Genomic DNA, 20,725 nt, shown 5'->3' with positions numbered 1-20,725 from the left:
AAAAATACTTTTTTAATCCCAAAGGGAAATTAAATGTTGTTGTAGCTCATATTCTGCAGGTTTCTCTAAAGAGCCGTTGTAGATGCTGATGGCTGTGGGCAGGAAGGATCTCTTGTAGTGGTCCGTCTTACAGCGGATTTGAAGAAGCCTGACTGAAGATAGTGTCTTCAGTCAGAGGGTTCTCCATAATGTTCCATAATGTTCTTCATTTTATGAAGAATCCTTCTTTGCACAATGATCTCCAGAGGTTCCAGAGGAATCCCCAGAACAGAGCCAGCCTTCTTTATCAGCTTGTTGAGCTTTTTTAAGTCCCTGGTTCTGATGCTGCTTCTCCAGCAGATGATGGTAGAAGAAATCACACTTTCCACAACAGACTTATAGAAGATATGCAGCATCTTGCTGCAAACACCAAAGGACCTAAGCTTCCTCAAGAAGTACAGTCTGCTCTGTCCCTTCTTGTAGACGGCTTCACAGTTGCATCTCCACTCTAGTCTGTTGTCCAGGTGAACACCGAGGTATTTATACTCCTCCACCACCTCCACTTCTTCTCCCATGATGGAAATAGTGTTTGACCTATTCCCGTTTCTCTTAAAATCTACAATCATCTCCTTCGTTTTATTCACGTTCAAGATGAGATGATTGTTTCACACCATGCCACAAAGTGGTCCACCACCTTCCTTTACTCAGCTTCTTGTCCATCTCTAATCCACTCCACGACTGCAGAATCATCTCAGTATTTCTGTAGATGTGGTCAACCACGTTCTTTCAGATTAAAACCCACCAAGACTGAACATGAAATCAAATTTAGAATCGTTTAAAGAGGTGTTACAGAATATAACTTTAGCAGACGGACAATTGAGTTCAGGTTCTCGTTGCTAAGTGGTTCACAGAGGGCATAAGCAGAAAGTCAAAAGCAGCTAATTAGCCATGTTGCATTATTTATTAGCATGATTGCCGAACTCCTTTTGCAACTGGTAAAAGTTGTGGAATTTAATAATAATAATTTTTAAGTGACGAGGCAAACGGCTATTAGCTAAACAAGTTGATCACAATGCATTTCTATGTATTTCATGAGTTTGAACAGTAAACTACAGCATCTATGCTGGTGAGGAAGCTTTGCCTTTCCCAGGTCAGAGTTCTAACTTCAGGGTTATTGCAAGTTTTATTTACTCAGTGGTACAAATGAAACACCACAAATCTACTCTGTCAAAGGAAAAAAAAATTTTATGTTGAACTCTGTCTCACATTCCCAGAAACTGAAAACAAAAAATAGGGTCAATGAGGAGAATAATAAAAAGAAAACAGAGAAACTTTAGGTGCAGTTATGGTTAATTAGTGTTAGTCTTGTATGCCAACATTCCTCTACTAGTACGCCATCTTTGTGTTCAAAATACTTTATTCTAATTCTTAGTAGATATTTAGCAGGAGTTTAAATATCTATTTGACAATATTTAAAAACACATTTTGTGTAATTGTACATACACAAGTTAAAAAATTTAATAGAAAAAGTTATTAAAAACTGTTCAATATCAACCCAATATCATATGCAATCTGATAATTTCGTCATTTTTGGATCAAATATCAGGCTAAAGCCACAGATCTATCCACCAACCCAGATGGTGTGATCCTGTGGGAGATCACAGAGGGAGCAGTCCAATGCTCAGCATTGCCTCTTTTTTTTCTTCTTTTAGAGAACATGCATCTGTAGCAGCAACAGGAACGCTAAATGCACAACAGGACAAATAACAAGAATACATAGAAAAACTGCTGTTACAGTTAGCGATGCTAACTGTGTTATGGTGCTAATCACTAATAAATTTTGTAAAACCAGTTTAAAAAAAAAGGTCACTATACTATGTTTTGACCTCGTTTCACTAAGTTGGTAAACTCCTATTTTATTGAGCTGCTTGACTTCTGTCGATGTTTCATGTACGCACGGTGTGAGATCTGTGGTTATGAATAATTAATAATTGTTCTTGGCAAAAAGGCTTTTTAAATTTACTATTTAATAATACCTTCCTGTTGGTATGTGTAGTGGCTTTTTAACCACACAACCAAAATAATACACCCAAATAAAGCAATAGAGTTGCCAGCCAAAGCTATTTTAAATTTACTGTTACCTTCTGAAGGCAGTTGTGCGTACCACCCCCTCATCGTTCTCTCAACAGTCTGTAAACAGATTTAACTGCTTTATAGCTGATAATAGGAATATGAATATAGGCCTGAGAAATATTCAGAGGTGTAGATGGAGCTTGGGATGTACTACAAAGAATGGGTTAAACTGCCTAAAGATAGGTATGCTAAGCTTGTAGCATCATAATTAAAAAAGACTTGAGGCTATAATCAATGCCAAAGGTGTATCAACAAAGTACTAAGCACAGGCTGTGAATACTTATGGAAATGTGATGTTTTTGCTTTCTATTTGTAGTAAATTTGCAACAATCTAAAAAAAAACCTCTTTCACATGGTCATAATGGGGTATTGTGTGGAGTAAGGCTGTAACATAACTAAATGTGGAAACAGTGCAGCGCTATGAATACTTTCTGGATGTACTGGATGTAAAATGCATCAAAAACCTACTGACTGGGGTCAAATCACGTTTGTCTCCAACAACACCACCAAGCCTATTAAAAAGCTAACAAGATCTTTGGTTTAAGTTTTGCAGATAAAAGTGAGCTAACTACACTAATCTGAATAGTTAATCCTGGACTTGTGTCCGATTGGCCCCTTTAAACTGTACATCAACACAGGGATACAGACAGAACACACCAAAATTATTCTAACCCACTGGGACACACACTCACAAATGTCCAAAAAAAAAAAAAGAGAGTAGCTCAGTTAGTAGAGCAGGCGCTCCATGTGCACAGGCTGTAGCTCTCCATACGATTGTCCTGGGTTCAGGCCATTTACTGCATGCCTTCCCCATCTCTCTCCAACCTCTTTCCTGTCAAACTACTGTTCAATAAAGGCCACTAGTGCCAAAAAAAAAATCTTTAAAATAAAGTTTGTGCAACAAAGTGAAGAACTACTCCTGAAACATTATCTGTCTCTAGTCTGAAAAAGTTCTGAAACAGCAATACAAGATTCCCAGCACTGTGCTTCCTCGTACACGCTTTCAATCATTCCAGCAAAACTGCTGAAGCGAACAGAATCTTTCTGGTCATTTCACCCAAGTGCCCATCCCCTCATGGTCCAAGGCGGCACACATGGTACAGAGTCTAAGTGCCTAATGAAAATGCATAATCTCCATGGAAATGCTGTCTATCACTGTTTGTGTTCTTCTAACGTCAGAAGCCATATGAGTTAGAGGGAGGCTGAGCTTGGATTTAGACTTTACCTGCACAAAGTGAGAATTTCCTTCCAACACATTCAGTCAGATTCAAGTTTGTTACTGTACATTAACTCTGGTCTGTTTTTATGTAGCAGAAGTTCAAACTAAATAAAGCTACAGCAGACAGAGTTTCCTGGATGTGCCAGCAACCTGTGAGTGTTTGTTTGGATGGCACATAATGAGACTGGAGAATAAGTGAGAAGCAGAGACCTGCTGCTGCTAATAGCAGCGGAGGACGAAGAGCGCGGGGTGGCGGGGATGCAAAGCTGTATGAGTTGGTAATAATTGCAGTCACATCAGCAGAGTCCCAATCCTAATGCAGTGAAGCCCATTTTCTATGGTTAGGAGTTAGATTTAGAGATATGGTCGGAATTAAGTTTTGTTTAAGGTTAGGATTGGATATATACTGGTAAAGGGTTGGGCTAGGGTCAGTGTTGCAGTTAGGTATAAATGCAGGAACTAAAATGAATGGAAGTCAGTACAAAGTCCTAATGCAAACTTACGTGTGGCTGTTTTTGACTGTGTGTTGGGAGGGTAAGGGGGGGATGATGTCAAATCAGTTGAGAAGGGGACTAAATTAATAAAACTATGTAAGAAAGTCAGATGGAAGGAGAACGGTAGAGAGGAGGTCTTCCTTTTTCAGAGAATGGCTCTAAGGTTCAATGAACACCCATTTTTTAGGACCCACTTTATGGTTCTAAGCACTTCCAAAGAAAATAAAATAGTGTCTGAATTCAACAGTTGTTTCCGAGAGGCAGCTGAAAATAGGCCTAAATAGGCAGTGGCAATTTACTAGTAAAGCTAAGTGTTTACTGCTGTACAGACCACCTTTGTTGATACATACAGTGTGAATCTGTGATGGGCATGGGCTGCCTTCTAGTACTATCATATAGCATGGCTTTGAAAACAATTACAATTTCAAAATCAGTACAAATTTCCATCATGTTTTTGTTAATGTTCAATTTCTTTTCAATTGGATGCAAAACAAAGTACCAGAGAGTTTTCTAGAGCTGCGTAGCCTTTCTCCTGTTCTTGGAAGCTGTTGGTAGAGTTACAGTCTTAATACCTCAATTTTCTGTCACAGTGTTGCTACAATTTAATGTCCTACTGCTGTATCACTCCTACTTGCAGTCCTAGCCAACTGGCTGAAAAAAGGCTGCATCCCTTTTCCCTCGCTTATAAGAAAGACAAAAAGGAAAGTCATATCAGGCAACTTAAATAAGTGCCACCCAGCAAACTCTTTAGAAGACAACGCTGTTTTACAATTAAATTAATTAAAGAACTCACCTGTTGCTGAGTACTGCTGGTCAACTACTTAATAAAAATTTGAGCCACACTGGTCAGCCATTTTAGCAACAGCTACTAGTAAGGGGGAAAAACTTTTCTTTTTCTTATCTCAATAAAATACTGCAGCTTGCCCTTATTTAACTGTGCTGTGACTGTTTTATCAAAAATAAAAGAAATGACTTAACAAAATAAAAAAGGCAGATGTTCTGTGGGCCTTTACTGTTCGACTCAATGCAATTATGTAGATACATGAGCTGCTATTGTTTCCACTCTAAATTAAAAGAGCTGATTGGTCATCTAACTTTTAAATTTGCTAATGCAGAATGGTCGCCTCCATTTTCCTTTCTACGCATCTTTTCCAGACAGCAGCCTTCTTAAAAGCCCAACAACGTGCAGGATGCTTGGCATTTGCCAGAGAACACCAGGATTGGCAAATTCGCCACTGGCGCCCTGTGCTCTTCACAGATGAAAGCAGGTTCACACTGAGCACATGTGACAGACGTGACAGAGTCTGGAGACACCGTGGAGAACGATCTGCTGCCTGCAACATCCTTCAGCATGACCGGTTTGGCAGTGGGTCAGTAATGGTGTGGGGTTGCATTTCTTTGGAGGGCCGCATGGCCCTCCATGTGCTCGCCAGAGGTAGCCTGATTGCCATTAGCTAACGAGATGAGATCCTCAGACCCCTTGTGAGACCATATGCTGGTGCGGTTGGCCCTGGGTTCCTCCTAATGCAGGACAATGGTAGACTTCGTGTGGCTGGAGTGTGTCAGCAGTTCCTGCAAGATGAAGACATTGAAGCTATGGACTGGCCCGCCCGTTCTTCAGACCTGAATTGTTGTAGGGAGGTCATACAGGTATATGGAGGCCACACACAATACTGAGCCTTGTTTTGACTTGTTTTAAGGACATTACATCAAAGTTGGATCAGCTTGTAGTGTGTTTTTCCACTTTAATTTTGCATGTGACTCCAAATCCAGGCCTCCATTGGATATATACAGGTCCTTCTCAAAATATTAGCATATTGTGATAAAGTTCATTATTTTCCATAATGTCATGATGAAAATTTAACATTCATATATTTTAGATTCATTGCACACTAACTGAAATATTTCAGGTCTTTTATTGTCTTAATACGGATGATTTTGGCATACAGCTCATGAAAACCCAAAATTCCTATCTCACAAAATTAGCATATCATTAAAAGGGTCTCTAAACGAGCTATGAACCTAATCATCTGAATCAACGAGTTAACTCTAAACACCTACAAAAGATTCCTGAGGCCTTTAAAACTCCCAGCCTGGTTCATCACTCAAAACCCCAATCATGGGTAAGACTGCCGACCTGACTGCTGTCCAGAAGGCCACTATTGACACCCTCAAGCAAGAGGGTAAGACACAGAAAGAAATTTCTGAACAAATAGGCTGTTCCCAGAGTGCTGTATCAAGGCACCTCAGTGGGAAGTCTGTGGGAAGGAAAAAGTGTGGCAGAAAACGCTGCACAACGAGAAGAGGTGACCGGACCCTGAGGAAGATTGTGGAGAAGGGCCGATTCCAGACCTCGGGGGACCTGCGGAAGCAGTGGACTGAGTCTGGAGTATAAACATCCAGAGCCACCGTGCACAGGCGTGTGCAGGAAATGGGCTACAGGTGCCGCATTCCCCAGGTCAAGCCACTTTTGAACCAGAAACAGCAGCAGAAGCGCCTGACCTGGGATACAGAGAAGCAGCACTGGACTGTTGCTCAGTGGTCCAAAGTACTTTTTTCGGATGAAAGCAAATTCTGCATGTCATTCGGAAATCAAGGTGCCAGAGTCTAGAGGAAGACTGGGGAGAAGGAAATGCCAAAATGCCAGAAGTCCAGTGTCAAGTACCCACAGTCAGTGATGGTCTGGGGTGCCGTGTCAGCTGCTGGTGTTGGTCCACTGTGTTTTATCAAGGGCAGGGTCAATGCAGCTAGCTATCAGGAGATTTTGGAGCACTTCATGCTTCCATCTGCTGAAAAGCTTTATGGAGATGAAGATTTCATTCTTCAGCACGACCTGGCACCTGCTCACAGTGCCAAAACCACTGGTAAATGGTTTACTGACCATGGTATCACTGTGCTCAATTGGCCTGCCAACTCTCCTGACCTGAACCCCATAGAGAATCTGTGGGATATTGTGAAGAGAACGTTGAGAGACTCAAGACCCAACACTCTGGATGAGCTAAAGGCTGCTATCGAAGCATCCTGGGCCTCCATAAGACCTCAGCAGTGCCACAGGCTGATTGCCTCCATGCCACGCCGCATTGAAGCAGTCATTTCTGCCAAAGGATTCCCAACCAAGTATTGAGTGCATAACTGTACATGATTATTTGAAGGTTGACGTTTTTTGTATAAAAAACACTTTTCTTTTATTGGTCGGATGAAATATGCTAATTTTGTGAGATAGGAATTTTGGGTTTTCATGAGCTGTATGCCAAAATCATCCGTATTAAGACAATAAAAGACCTGAAATATTTCAGTTAGTGTGCAATGAATCTAAAATATATGAATATTAAATTTTCATCATTACATTATAGAAAATAATTAACTTTATCACAATATGCTAATTTTTTGAGAAGGACCTGTATTATAATATATTTGATTTCCATTGATGATTTTTGTGTGATTTTGATGTCAGCACATTCAACTTTGTACAGAACAAAGTATTCAATGAGAATATTTCATTCATTCAGATCTAGGATGTGTTATTTGAGTGTTCCCTTTATTTTCTTTAGCAGTGTACAATTTGTTGATTGAGCATATGTGAAGTCTGTAGCATAAGGCAGCTTATCCCGATATTGCTTGTTTGATGTTTTTTGGAGTACGAGAGGTGTCAAATAGGCTTCATTCTGAGCCGTATACCAGTCTGCATCTCTTCTGCAAGCAAAGAGCTAATAAACAACAAAGAGGAAGGAAAAAAAAGGTAAATAAAGACACCAATCTATGAGCAAACTCTCCCAAAGACTGACATCTTGCTTTTCACTCTGCAGCTGCAGTCTGACCTGAGGCTGTGCTATATTTTAAGGCTTGACAAACTGGCATCGCTAAAACGTGCGACTCTACAGGGATCCACGTGATTTGACAATGGATGCATGAACAACTGGAAATTTGGGGACGAGTCAAAATGTGCTTATCGCCCCCCTACTAAGAGGGATTAGAGCTAGAGAAAAAGGGGGCTGCGTCTGTATTGACCTTCTCTGCTTTAAATACTGTTGCAAAAGCACAATACTTTCAATGTCATATTCTGAGTTCTGGCAGCGCAAATACCTGTCTGAGTTGCAATACTATGAATGCTGCTTATGTAACTTTCTAAAGTAAAATGTGAAAAAAACTTCAATAAGATCAAAAACATTTCTACGGTGGAGCTCAAGCTCTTTTTAAAACAAAATTAAAAAAGAATCTAATTGAAGAAGTAACCTACAGTAACTTGGTAATAGCCCTGGGCTGATTAGTGATACTGAAGGATCCCAGGGTTTTCAAACATCGAGATTTTCTGGCATAGGCTTGTTATGGTTTAAAGTCCTTTAAATGAGAGGCCAAAGGAAATAACTGGAGTTTTCTCAAGTTTTATAGCACAGAATACCTCAGTCTTTAACCTTGTAAATGTAAGCAAATCCTTGGAGTAGCTAGGATAGTCAGATATCTGCCCTTTCAGCAGACTTTAGCGGGTTAAAACAAATCAAACTGAAAATGTTATGTTAGCAGATATTAAGAGTATACAGTTTCACAACAGACAGCCATGAGTTTGGTGCTGTTTATTTGTTCAACCGAACAACGTCCTGGCTTCTAAGTGAAGTTTTGTTTTTTTGAGCCTGACGGTTGTATCAATCCACCAGATCATCTGCAAAGAGTCAGTCCACTCTAGTTTCACCAAGAGTGGAGTAAACATTTCAATTTTGTGTTGGTTCTACACAGCATCAAATATTGTGAGTGTAGGTGCCTTTCGGGTCTCAGTTTTTAGACAGTTATCCCAACAGATTCACAATCAACTAATCCCCTCAATCAGCTGATATAGACGAATAGGACGAGCAAACTCCACCAACATAACTCCACATGGAAAAACATCTTTAAATATAACAACAGTCTAGTTTTAATCTGCTAACATGCTGATCTATCACACCGATCAGAATATTTTTTGTTGTTGTATATGGTATATTATAGTGTTATTCTATAAACAGCAGAATGGATGAGCACTATGTACATTTTCTATGTATAAAACAAAGTGGTAAAAACACATTTAAATATCTTTACTTTAAATATATGTTTTAGCTTCTGTTTCAAAATATCAAAGGTTGTTAACATACTTTTATTACTGTAAAATTTCACTATTGCAGCAGTAGAAATTATTGTAGATTTTCTGTTTGTAATAAAACCCAATTAGATTCTGTTATACATTCTTGATTTGGAGTAAAAACTTTAATTTGACTGAAAGTTATCAAACTGTGTGAATCTCATACTGACCCATTACTACTTGGCAACTTGTTTAAGATTAAAGGACAGTAGCGATAGCTAGTGTATGGTGGACAAAACAAATTGGTCATATCACAGAGCTAGTTGATGTTAATCAAAGCCAAAGCCCTCTTTAACATTTTATTACCGTCACGATGGGTGAGATCCTGTAATTCAACCAAATTCTGATCACTTTCTGTCACCAAAGCTTTTCGGGGACTAAAACCAATAAACTAAAAATATCACTGGTAAACTGGTAGATTATTTATGAGTAACATTAACATATAACGAATACCGTTATGTGTGTGTATATATAAGCACATTTGATGTCCCAGTTGATGAATCCGCTCAGTATTCTCACCGTCCGCACTTGCTTCAAAATACTTTTGAACAGGATTGCAAAGATTTCAACTCTTGAGGTAGGCAATCATAACAGAAACAACCCGACAGCTGTGGAATTCCTTAAGCCCAACAATGAGTCGGTCCCACAGGGAGTCTGGGCTCCCAGCACTCCAAGAGAAGAGAGGGCGGCAATAAGCTGTGGTCATGCATGTTAATGAGGACTGCTGTTGCATCCGGAAGCTGTAATGAAATCCATCCTGAATCCACTGCCCTATGCTCTTCAGTCGGACAACTTCTTATAATGACATACAGAGCTGTGCACCACATCACGCTCACTGGCCCTCGCTAAATGCCACGGCGGCAATCCTGAGTGATGTGGCAGATTTGACCAATGAGGCTTTAAAGTTGGGCTGCCCAGGTAATAAAGAAGTGAAGGCAACAACAATAGGCCAAAAACAAAATAAAGATCTTCTGAGCATTATTATCGTCTGTAACCTGAAAATGGGTGTTGCTCTGTGTAATTTATATGGGAAAGCCCCTCATCTCTTTTACGTGTTATAGATATTACAGACATTACCAAGAAACTAGGCCCATTCTTTCCTGGCCGAGTGGGTGGTCCAATATGTGCTCGCTCTGTAACCCAATTGTCTGATTCGATGTAAAAGGAGGTGTGATCTCCTGCCAAGATGAGACGAAGCATACAGGGTGAGGTTAGGGCTTAATCGTCATCTGCAGAGTCATTGTATATTTTAAAAACAAATACACTACTAACACTATCAACTATATTTTGAGATTATAAATACAGTCAGTGGAAGAATAACAAATAAATCAAACAGAGATTCACCCATTTTTGTAAGGTTCTGACTTTCCGATATCAGTTTTAGCAGATTCCTATTTCTATTCAAGTATAAATAATTCAAATTTCTCAATAAATAGAAAACTGTAGTCACTTAATAGAGTAAAATAAATCAATAATTTCTAACAAACAGCCCGAAGTAACAGAGCAGACTCTCAAAATCACTGGAAAAACCCTTCAGGTAACCAAACTCAAGTTAGAATGTTAGCATATGTCATTTACAACTTATTGTTTTACAGCTCTGGCAATCCTAATATTGAAAGGAAAAATATCTGTCTAATGCCTCTCTTCCCAGTAGCATGTACTTTACTTGGGTCAGGGTGGCTCGACAAGGTTTGTTTTGTTTACCATTACAATTGAGTACCATCTCAATGTGGGAGTGATCGTCAATAGCAAGTTGGCCCACAGTCTGCAAAAGTAACTTGATGTGAATTGTACTGACACAAACACAACAATAGCCTGAACTGCTGCTCAGTCAATGGCTGTTGTAAGACTAAGGCCCTGTTTACATGATCTTTTCTGATAAAAAAAACAAAAAAGTTCAGTGTCACGGAGTAACATTTTGGACTTTGTTTTATGGTTTCTTGTGATGGTTTATTTTGTCTAGATGTTTCTATTAAGTTTATTAGTTTGTTTTACTCCCTCTACCGCCTCCTGGTGTTTTGTTGTTCTCCTCTCTCATTAAGTTTCCTTATGGTTGTTTCCTTAATACTTTGGATGATTCTATTATTGATTAGTCTCTGTATTAGGGTTCTTTGTTCTCCTGGATTCGTTAGCTCCTCTTTTAATATTTCTGTGTTTATTTATGGTTTGGTATTCATTTTCACCTTGCACACTTCTTGTTTTTCTAGTCTGTTTTCTGTTCCTCCTCGTCTTTATTCCCTTTCTGTGTTCTTATTCTGTTCTGTCTAGCTTAGTTCTTTATGTTTAGTTTCTAGTGTTCCAGTTCTGATTCCTGTTAGGTCAGCTTGAGTTATTGTTTACTTTTATTTCTAGTCCTCTGCTTCATTCTCAGTTTGTTCTTTCAGTGTTTGTTTGTTTACTTGTAGTCGAGGTTTCCTTTTGCTTAGGCCTTAGGTTCTTGTTATTCTTCTGTTCCTTCCAGTTCCTCTGTTTCATTTACCTCTTGGTTATTCTAGATTTCTTATGTTTTGGTTATTTTATCTTAGTCTATTGTTCTGCTTAAGTCTTGGTTTCTCTTTATTGTTTATTTGTTTCACCTGTTCCTTCTCCTCCCCAGCCTCCTTGTCGCACCTGTTCTCAGTTCCCTTGATTACCTGCCTTTGTCTTTCCTCAGTATATTAGTTGGTTTGGTGTCTCTGTTTGTTGCTGGTTCCTTGTGTTTGTCATACCCTGTTCTCAACCCACGTATTTGTGCTGAGTTTTTCCATGTTCCTGCAGAACCTATCTTGTAAGTTTTTGGATATGGACTTTGTTTGTATCTGCAGTGCCTTGTTTGGTTTCTTTGATAACCTCTGGAAATAAAGCTAAAAACCTTTTACAACATGTTGCTGACCAGCTCTTGTCTGCACTTTGGTCCGCCCACAAACCACCTTATGACAGTTAGTTTACACAAAAATTGCGTAAGATTTCCCTGAAAATGGCACAATTTGAGAACGGGTTCCAGAGTGAAATGTTTTAACAATGCCCCAAACACTGTTGTCGCGTAGATGGGACAATTGGAATCTTTTTTACGCGGAAGCCCAGGCTCATGCGCAGTATGACTGAAATCAGTAAAAATGAATGCACAGGCACACATGTTTAATGGCTGCTGACCAGTTTAAAACCAACAGAAGATGAAGATAATAATAACAATGCCGTATTTCAAGGTACCTACTTATCCTTTTTTTGTGTTCAAAGTGCAACCTGGGGGCCATTTGCGGGCCTTGGAATAATTCTGTGTGGGCCCTGACCACAGTTCAAGCGTGGAAAATGTAGTATTTTTCTTTGAACAGCCATGATTTTTTTGTTCTTTTAATTACTGTCAAAGAAAGTTGGGGCACAAACATCCAGCAACTTTTCCCTCAAAAATAGCCTTGGCCACAACTATTCATTAAACTTGGCAAAATACAGCAAAGTTTTCAAAGAAAGCTCTTTGTGTTTCTGGGAAAAACACAAAAATGTTTCCATCAGAAATGATGGAAACAACCTCAGTCGAATGGAAACTGTGAAACCTCCTTTGTTTCTGTCACCTGTAGATGGAAATGTTCATCGGTCTTTGCGCTGAGGAGCATACAATGCATGTGAATCATCTAAGGGAAACTTTCATTCTCACTGAAAAAGAAAAAAACAGTGCCAGATCAGCAGATTCATTCCTAACAAGTCAGGTTTGATAATTCCTACGGTGGACAAGTTGTAGACAATCACACATATCCATAAATAGCTGTGTAATTGTGGATCAACGGCAGCTTTGGCTCAGCTGGAGGAGATCCCCAATGGAAGAAGTCGGAGGGATATAGAAAGTTCCCCTAAACTGTGGCTCTTATTTGCAGCCAGGAGACAATTTCTGAATGTAACCAGAGCTATGGACTGCACTGATACTGCTATATGGGCCCCATCTGTAAGTAAATATACTTTAGTGAATAGTAGGCATTTTCATTCAATATATATCCAATCTATTTGTGATGTGGAAATGCTTCTCACAAATGCAGTGGCACGATGGACTCCTCATTCCTTTGTAATATAACAATTATTCTAATTATTCCGATTATAATAGTTGTGTTGGGAAATTACCTCAAGCAGGTTCTATGCTGAGGTGGCTGGCTTCTATGTCATTATTATTTACTTTATGTTATGTCCTGAATAGCTGTAAAGATTTAAAGTACTTAACATAATGTGTGTGGTGACAGTCTTTCTAATAGAAACAAAATAGGCATATTCACGTCGTTATGATGATCAGCATTGAGCTATGATTGAACTCATTGCAGCAGCTAGACAGCACCGTTTTGACTTGATGGAGACATTGTAGAATTAAACGAGTTTGAGCCGACAAACGTCTTATTTTCAGTCACGTTTTAGTCACTGATGTCATTCAAGAAGTTGTTGGTTTGCTGAACTTCACTACAAACATCCCTCATGGTGTGGAGACACAATCTTTCTTCGCATTTTTCCACTGAAAGGCACCGGTTCAGTTCTTTGACTGTCACAGCACCATTGCCATGGTTATTTGGACATGTGATGGGTGCTTTCCGGTTATTTATACTACTTTGCATATGTATTTAGGGGCGGGCATCGAGCAGTCCAAGTGCCAAATTCACCGCAAACTGGGATGTATGAAGGCCACGTGTGCAGTGACATATCTACGCACGGTTTCGTACATGTGAATTTTTTTGTTCGCCGCACGTTTCAGAATTTCTCCCTACTGCAAACTTTTTGTATGAAAGCTGCACACTCTTTAGTACACGAGGACCCTGGAGACCATGCAAATTGAATACCAAAGTTTTCTGGGTTTTCAAGACTGCATCGGAACCCTGGCAAAAACTACAACCCTTCAAATTGATGGACTTTATTGCTTTAGGGGCATCTTCTAAGTTAATAATTAGATATCTAATTTAACTATTAATTTACAGCGTTACAGTATTTTGTATTTTTAATGAACTATTTCTGAACCAGTTGCACAGACTACCATAAATGCAGTTAAGCCCAAACTGATTTATATCACTGGTAGATTTAGGATTAAAGTTGTCTTTTAATTTTTCCAAAATGTTTTTTCTGATTGGAAGCAACAATGACATTTTGGAATGAGCAAGTCAATCTTACCACCACAACCTTTGGACTAAACCAAATTGTATTCTGGCTTAAACAGAGCAAATAGCCTCATCTAGTGAACTAACACCAGAAGCACAAAAATGTCCCGGCAGCAAGGCAACCCTGGAACTACATTCAATGATATCTCATTCATTTAGCAGCATCTGTCAACAGTATCAAACTTCTCTATTTAGATAGAAAAACAGCCCATAAATCAACATTTCAGCCTGAGGACACACAGCTGGTGGAAAGACTGATATTTCTCAGAAGTGTATTTATATCACAGTGAAACCCTTCAGCTTCTGCCTTTCACTTGACTAAACGAGGGCTTTGCTGACATAAGGAAATACCAGTGCTTCATTATGACTGAAGGTTTTTCCTGCTACACCTTTTGATGCAGTCTTCATGGTCCTCCCCCTTCCCTGCCTATGTAGGCTCTATTAGATCATTACAAATGGGAAGGGTGAGAGATGGAGGACAGACTATAGGAATGATGAGTCATTCAAAAGTAATCTGGACATATTGTTTCTAATATGTTAAAAACAAAACCTGTGGACACATCTCTGAGTAACAAATATATTTTGAAATACTCGTGTGGCTGTCTGGAATGGGGTGATATCGTCGAAGTCAACAACACTGCAGCAGACAAGTTTTTATTTTATATTTTCTGTGGATTACCACTATCTCCCACAGTCGACCTCCATCACTCCTGCCTGCTCCCACCGATGCTGTAATTGATGCACTCAGTAAACATTTACTGAGTGGATGAACATTTACTGAGTGCATCAGTAAATGTTCATCCACTCAAAGTTTTACTGCAGATTAGCAAAAGCAGAATACATAAAATATACTTAACAAAAAATTATTCGTGTTGAATCACTAATTCTCCTGTAAACTGAGGACAGAAACCAAAAATAAAATATTTGCGCAGTAACAAAACTAAATGCATAAATAAGAAAAACTTTAAGACAAATGTGCCAAAACATAACTAAAACAGATGAAACCCCCAAGAGACATTTGAAAAAATTCTGAATTGAAAATTAATACTAAAAATGACATAAAAATAACAAAATATGACAGTTAAATGGAAATGGGACATCAGTCTTACTTGGGATTACTGTGCAGAACAATTGCTGAGATACTCTGGTGTCAGACTACTGCAGCTTTCTTCTATAATAAGCGTGCAGATGCTAAACGGTCTCTCTGATGGCGCATTGGTCCTACAATAAAATAACCTCGCAAGCTTAGACAGCAAAGGAAAACTTTCTGTGAAATTTTCTTCACCCACAGACTTTGGACATGAATTGAAGGAGGAATCTTCTTCCCACTCTGCAAACCGCAACTCAAGTTGCTTTTGATTTGAGTACTTTTTTAATTTAATGATTATATTATTTGATTATACAATAAATTTTTCTCCAGTGTCCAATGTCTTTGATTTTATTACCAACCTCAGTTGTACTCTCAATCCATCCAACAGTCTAGGGATCTGGTATCTATTTCAATCTTCCCGCTCCTACCCATGGTTATCAAAATACCGCCTGCTCACACGAGATTTGTGTTGCGTCCCGTGGGACCCGTGCGATCCCAATCCCAAGCTCTAATGTCCACCCAGAAATTGGCTGGTGACTGAAATCAGACTTTTTCTTAGCTCGACTGGCCCTCATTTGTAGATAGCTGGTAAGAAACAAAAATATATTTTTCTCTGCCATCAGTGAATGCACCTTAGCATCATAAGGTCATACCAACCCCAGCATTATTTGTCACGAAGACCCAGTAACTGTTTTTAGTAGAGATATTTAAAATAGAAGACAGGCGAGGCTGTTCTAATCACTAGGACTATTTAAGCTAAAAACTGTTCAAAATGTCAACCTTGACATTGTTTCATCTTTCCTTTTTAAAGGAAAATATCTGAAATGATTAATTATTACAACAAATAATTTCATCTGAAATGATAGCAAGATCATGAACGTAGATGGAGTCGAAATCACAAAAAAGAGCTGAAGCTAAAAAGTGATCAGAATCAGCATTATACGTCAAGTTTGTGCACACAAGGAATTCGATTTCGGTTCTACTTTGCTCATTGAAAAAAATTTTTAATGTAAATATATTCAATTCAAAAATACTTTATTAATCCCAAAGGGATCCCCGGTCACAGACTCTTTGAAACTCTCCCCTCTGGCAGGAGGCTGCGGTCCATCCGGACCAAAACCTCACGCCACAAGAACAGTTTTTTCCCATCTGCCACCAGCCTTGTTAACAAAGCCCGGAAACCACACTGACACTAGTCTGTTGTCCAGGTGAACACCGAGGTATTTATACTCCTCCACCACCTCCACTTCTTCTCCCATGATAGAAATAGTTTTTGACTTATTCCCATTTCTCTTAAAATCTACAATCATCTCCTTTGTTTTAGTCACGTTCAAAATGAGATGATTGTTTCCACACCATGCCACAAAGCGGTCCACCACCTTCCTGTACTCAGCTTCTTGTCCATCTCTGATGCACCCCACAACTGCAGAATCATCCGAGTATTTCTGCAGATGACAGGAGTCTGTCTTGTACTGGAAGTCTGAGGTGTACAGAGTGAAAAGGAATGGTGAGAGTACAGTCCCCTGTGCTGCTGACTACCCGGTTAGACACACAGCCCTTCAGTCTCACAAACTGTGGTCTGTTTGTCAGGTAGTCTTTGATCCAGGAGATTGTTGAGGCCTCCACCTGAGTCTTCTGGAGTTTCTGACAAAGAAAATCAGGTTGAATTGTGTTAAATGCACTGGAGAAATCAAAGAACATGATCCTCACAGTGCTGCTGGCTTTGTCCAGATGTCCTGCAGCCTTATTCCGATTCAGTCTCTCCAGTTGTCTCTTCACCTGACTTCTTGAGACACACTGGTGGAAGGGGGAAGCAAAGGAAGCATCAGCATCTTCTGATATGGTTGATGGCAAACATGTAGAAGGGTCTAGGGCTGAGGTGGAAGATAAAAAATGTGAGGTGTTACTGGACAGCTGTTGGTCCTGTGGGTCAAAGGAGGGTGGGATGTCTGTTTGGCTGTGAGCAGGAGAGGAGGATGCTGAGCTTGTTTCTGAACTGAACCTATTGAAGAATGTGTTCAGTTCATTGGCTCTGTCCAGACCTCCATCGGTCTGATCATCCCTCTGCCTGAAGCCCGTGATCTTCTTCATCTCTGTCCATACATCTCTGATATTGTTTTGCTGGAGCTTGCTCTCCATCTTCTTCTTGTACACCTCCTTGCTGTCTCTTATCTTGACTTTAAGTTGCTTCTGTAAACTCCTCAATAATTCTCTGTCTCCCTCTCTGAAGGCTCTTTTTTTCTTGTTAAGCAGGTCCTTCAGGTCACTGGTGATCCAAGGTTTGTTATTGGGGAAGCATCTCACGGTTCTGGTGGGGATGATGTTATCCACACAGAAGTCCTCTCCATGTGAAAAAAATAAAATAAAATAAATAAAAATAAAATTAAAATAAATGTTTCTTTTCAATATGTATATATAAAATGTTCTTTACAAAAGAGAAAGACATGGTTGAAACAAAACATGCATGGTATTGATCGATCTGGGCACTCTGACTGTGAAGTGTTCATCAGAGAGACAGTCTGGGGGAAGAAACTGTTTCCGTGGTGCCTGGTTTTTGCAAATAGCACTCTGTAGCGCTGACCTAAAGGTAAAAATCTAAACAGTTTGTGTCCAGGATGCGTGGAGTCTGCAAAGATGTTAGCTGCCCATTTCCTGACCCTAGACCTGTACAAGACCGAGGGAAGGTCAGCCCTGATGATTCTCTCTGTAGACCTGATTGTTCAATGCAGTCCAGACTGGTCCTGTTTTGTGGATGAGCCAAACCACACAGATGGATGAAGATGGACAGACTGAATAATGGCAGTGTAGAAGACAATCAGCACCTTCTGAGGAAGCCTCAGGAAGTACAGTCTCTGCTGGGCCTTCCACGAACAGTGTCAATGTGCGAGGACCACCTCTGGTTCAGAAAAGGTTGTTCCTAGGACACTGTGTGTACTGTCCCAGCTTAATCAGCTTTTTCATGCCAACTTACTCTACAAAGAGCCAAACAGTAAAAATGTCCAGAATCCTGCACTAAATTTAACACATATTTTGCTCCATCTACAATAAATAAATATTATAGATAACAATAGAACTGGAATAACTCATGGCAGTTTCTTGCAGAATAAAGCATAAATATGGTGATACCGTGAAACGGTGGTGTTTTTACTCAGGGCTCTAATACTGAGAATCTCATAGCAGCTCTCACCTGCTGCGTTCTCACACACATTTAGTTACTTTGCTCCTAAAATAAATAATTCATGAATATGTACAACAAAAAGTCTAGGAAAGAGCACATAGATATAAATAATACTGCTTAAAAAAATTATTGTTACCGAAAATATTCAGCAAAGAAAGCAAGAGGAGTATTACAAAGTGTTGGAAATATGTTCTTTCAAGCCAAAACTGATGTCAAACAGTTTTTAAATTATGTAATTTAGTTTGTTTTTAAATGGACAAAGAGGTCTCCTTTTCTTTGTAGTTTGCTTATTTATATTTACCTTGAAAAACTTATTAGAAGACCTGGGACCACAGTGGGCAGAGAGTTCAGAGATTCATGGAGCTCTGCTGTGATGGACGCTCCATTACGGAGAAAAGAAAAACCCCACCAGAGAAAGTTCACAGAATCTTCCTTTTCACTTTAAACAAGACTGGTGGTGAACCAAGCCTCCAGCCTGACCCAGAACAGAGGCGGTGATGAAACTACGATCGTTTGTTGAAGCACGAACCCTTGACTGGCTGTCAAATTAATTAGCAAAAAAAAAAAAACAAATGTGCTAGAGACCAGCTATGTTATTTATGTCGTGTCCTTGAAATAACACAGAACCGCCCTGCTGTCTCACTGTGGACGTATTCAGACTTTGAACATGAAGGACACCATGTGTCGCCACTAGCAAAATGACACTGGACTGATTAAGCCTCTAATTTTTTTATTTATTTTTAACTAGGCCCACAAATGTAGCACTGCTGGCAAGTGTGAATACACCCTTTATCAGTACTAGAGGCTTGCAGTTGAGTGTTGAAACATTTTCTGAAAAATTGAGCAAAAGTCAGATTTAACCCTGTTGAAGTCTTAATTTTTTGTTTCTGTCGAGCCATTCAATGGTCAGGGCAAATGGGAAATGGGCATCGACATCACACTGTATTGCATTTTGGAATTGGTGGGGGCCAAACAGCAGTCTATAGGTCACAGTCAAAGAGAGAGACATGATTATGACAAAATTGGGCTTTTTAACAATATGGATCCATATGAGATTCTGAACATGGTGTAATCCCGACTGAGGTTTTTACAGTGTTAATGCTGGGATCTCGACCTCAGCACACTTTAGACTTACACTTCACTGTGTTGTTCAAAGATTGAGGCTGTAGCATGGGACAGCCACGGTTAGAAATGTGCTGCAGCTTGACATCCATGGACCCTTTCCTTTCGTCGTCACTAGTGGATTTATTGGTGCATCTCTAGTCAAACTTTTATTTCTCCCAATATTAAAGGGTTGCATTTCAAGCCATAAAATCTTTAACAAGAACCATTTATTCCTTTTAAATAAGATAACAAAACAAAGCTACAAACATTATCTTTGCTGCTCCGCAGACATATATTCTGATTTGAACAGTAGAACTGCATTATGTTGGTGACTGGGAGGGGAAGTGATGTGTTATATGTTTCCTCAGGCGCATGCTTCAATATCACTCCTGCCAGCAGGCAGCCTTTCTCTGCCTGGACGCCAGCCCTTCAACAGACATGAGATCCACTTCTCTCACTTAAAAATCTGTTCGTTACTGAAACAGATAGCACCGACTGGTTGACTGGAGGCATCAACATCTGCAACCACTGGAATTATCGGCATCTGCCAGGTCAGGAAGTTGGAAAGTTGTGGTCGTGTTAGTTTGTGGGGTTAGGCTGAACTTGCACCTGAATGACCTCTGCGTCTTATGTCTTGAACCAACTCCTTTTCTTTTTATCCTCCCACTCTCTACCTCCCCCAGACAGTTGGCAGGCCTGTTGGCTCAAGCTGGTCGACCTGGTGGCTCTCTGCAGATAGCAGCAGTGGCAGAGCTTGGCAAGCTCTGCAGCTCACTGAAACATGCCCAGCAAACATACTAGCCTAGTGTTGTGCCGTGAATTTTAATTTATACACAAGCTAAAACAACTAGAAAAGGAAGTGAACAAAAATATTAGCATTTACAAAACGGCTTAGGTGAGATTTACATCCCTCTGAACAAGAGAAAGAAGTGTCTAATCCATGATGCTAGGAGTAAGAACAGCTTCTAAATGGAGAGTGACATTCCAGACAGGCTTACCAAATGAAGACAGAGCCTCCAGGAGCTCTCTGGGCAGCTGTCAATCATGTCAAAAGGGCTCTTATACCAAATCGTTACAGACAAGTCGTAGCCTGCTCCTCTGCAGGAGCATATTATGCTTTTTGGTTAAATCAAGTGCACGAAGAGAAAATCAGAAAAATGCAGTAACAGCTTCAGATCAATCTTAATTTTCCTCCTGCTTTATGTAAAGTCCTCAGTTTCGCTAAAAATCCAGTCTGCAACATTAGTTTGCTCCATGTATCAACTCTAGATAAATCCTGGAGTACAGGAAGATTTGAGCAATTGTATTAATCACATATT

General features: G+C 39.7%; 1 protein-coding gene across 2 annotated transcripts in view; it reads right to left on the bottom strand.

Annotated features, from left to right (window-relative positions):
- The window catches only part of oxr1a (oxidation resistance 1a), a 240,598-nt gene that overhangs the window by 122,881 nt on the left and 96,992 nt on the right, over positions 1-20,725 (bottom strand). The window lies entirely within an intron of this gene.

This window comes from Girardinichthys multiradiatus, chromosome 3 (genome assembly GCF_021462225.1).
Source record: "Girardinichthys multiradiatus isolate DD_20200921_A chromosome 3, DD_fGirMul_XY1, whole genome shotgun sequence".
NCBI lineage: Eukaryota > Metazoa > Chordata > Actinopteri > Cyprinodontiformes > Goodeidae > Girardinichthys > Girardinichthys multiradiatus.
Note: the sequence above shows the minus strand (reverse complement) of the source record. Positions and strands in the feature narration are given on the sequence as shown.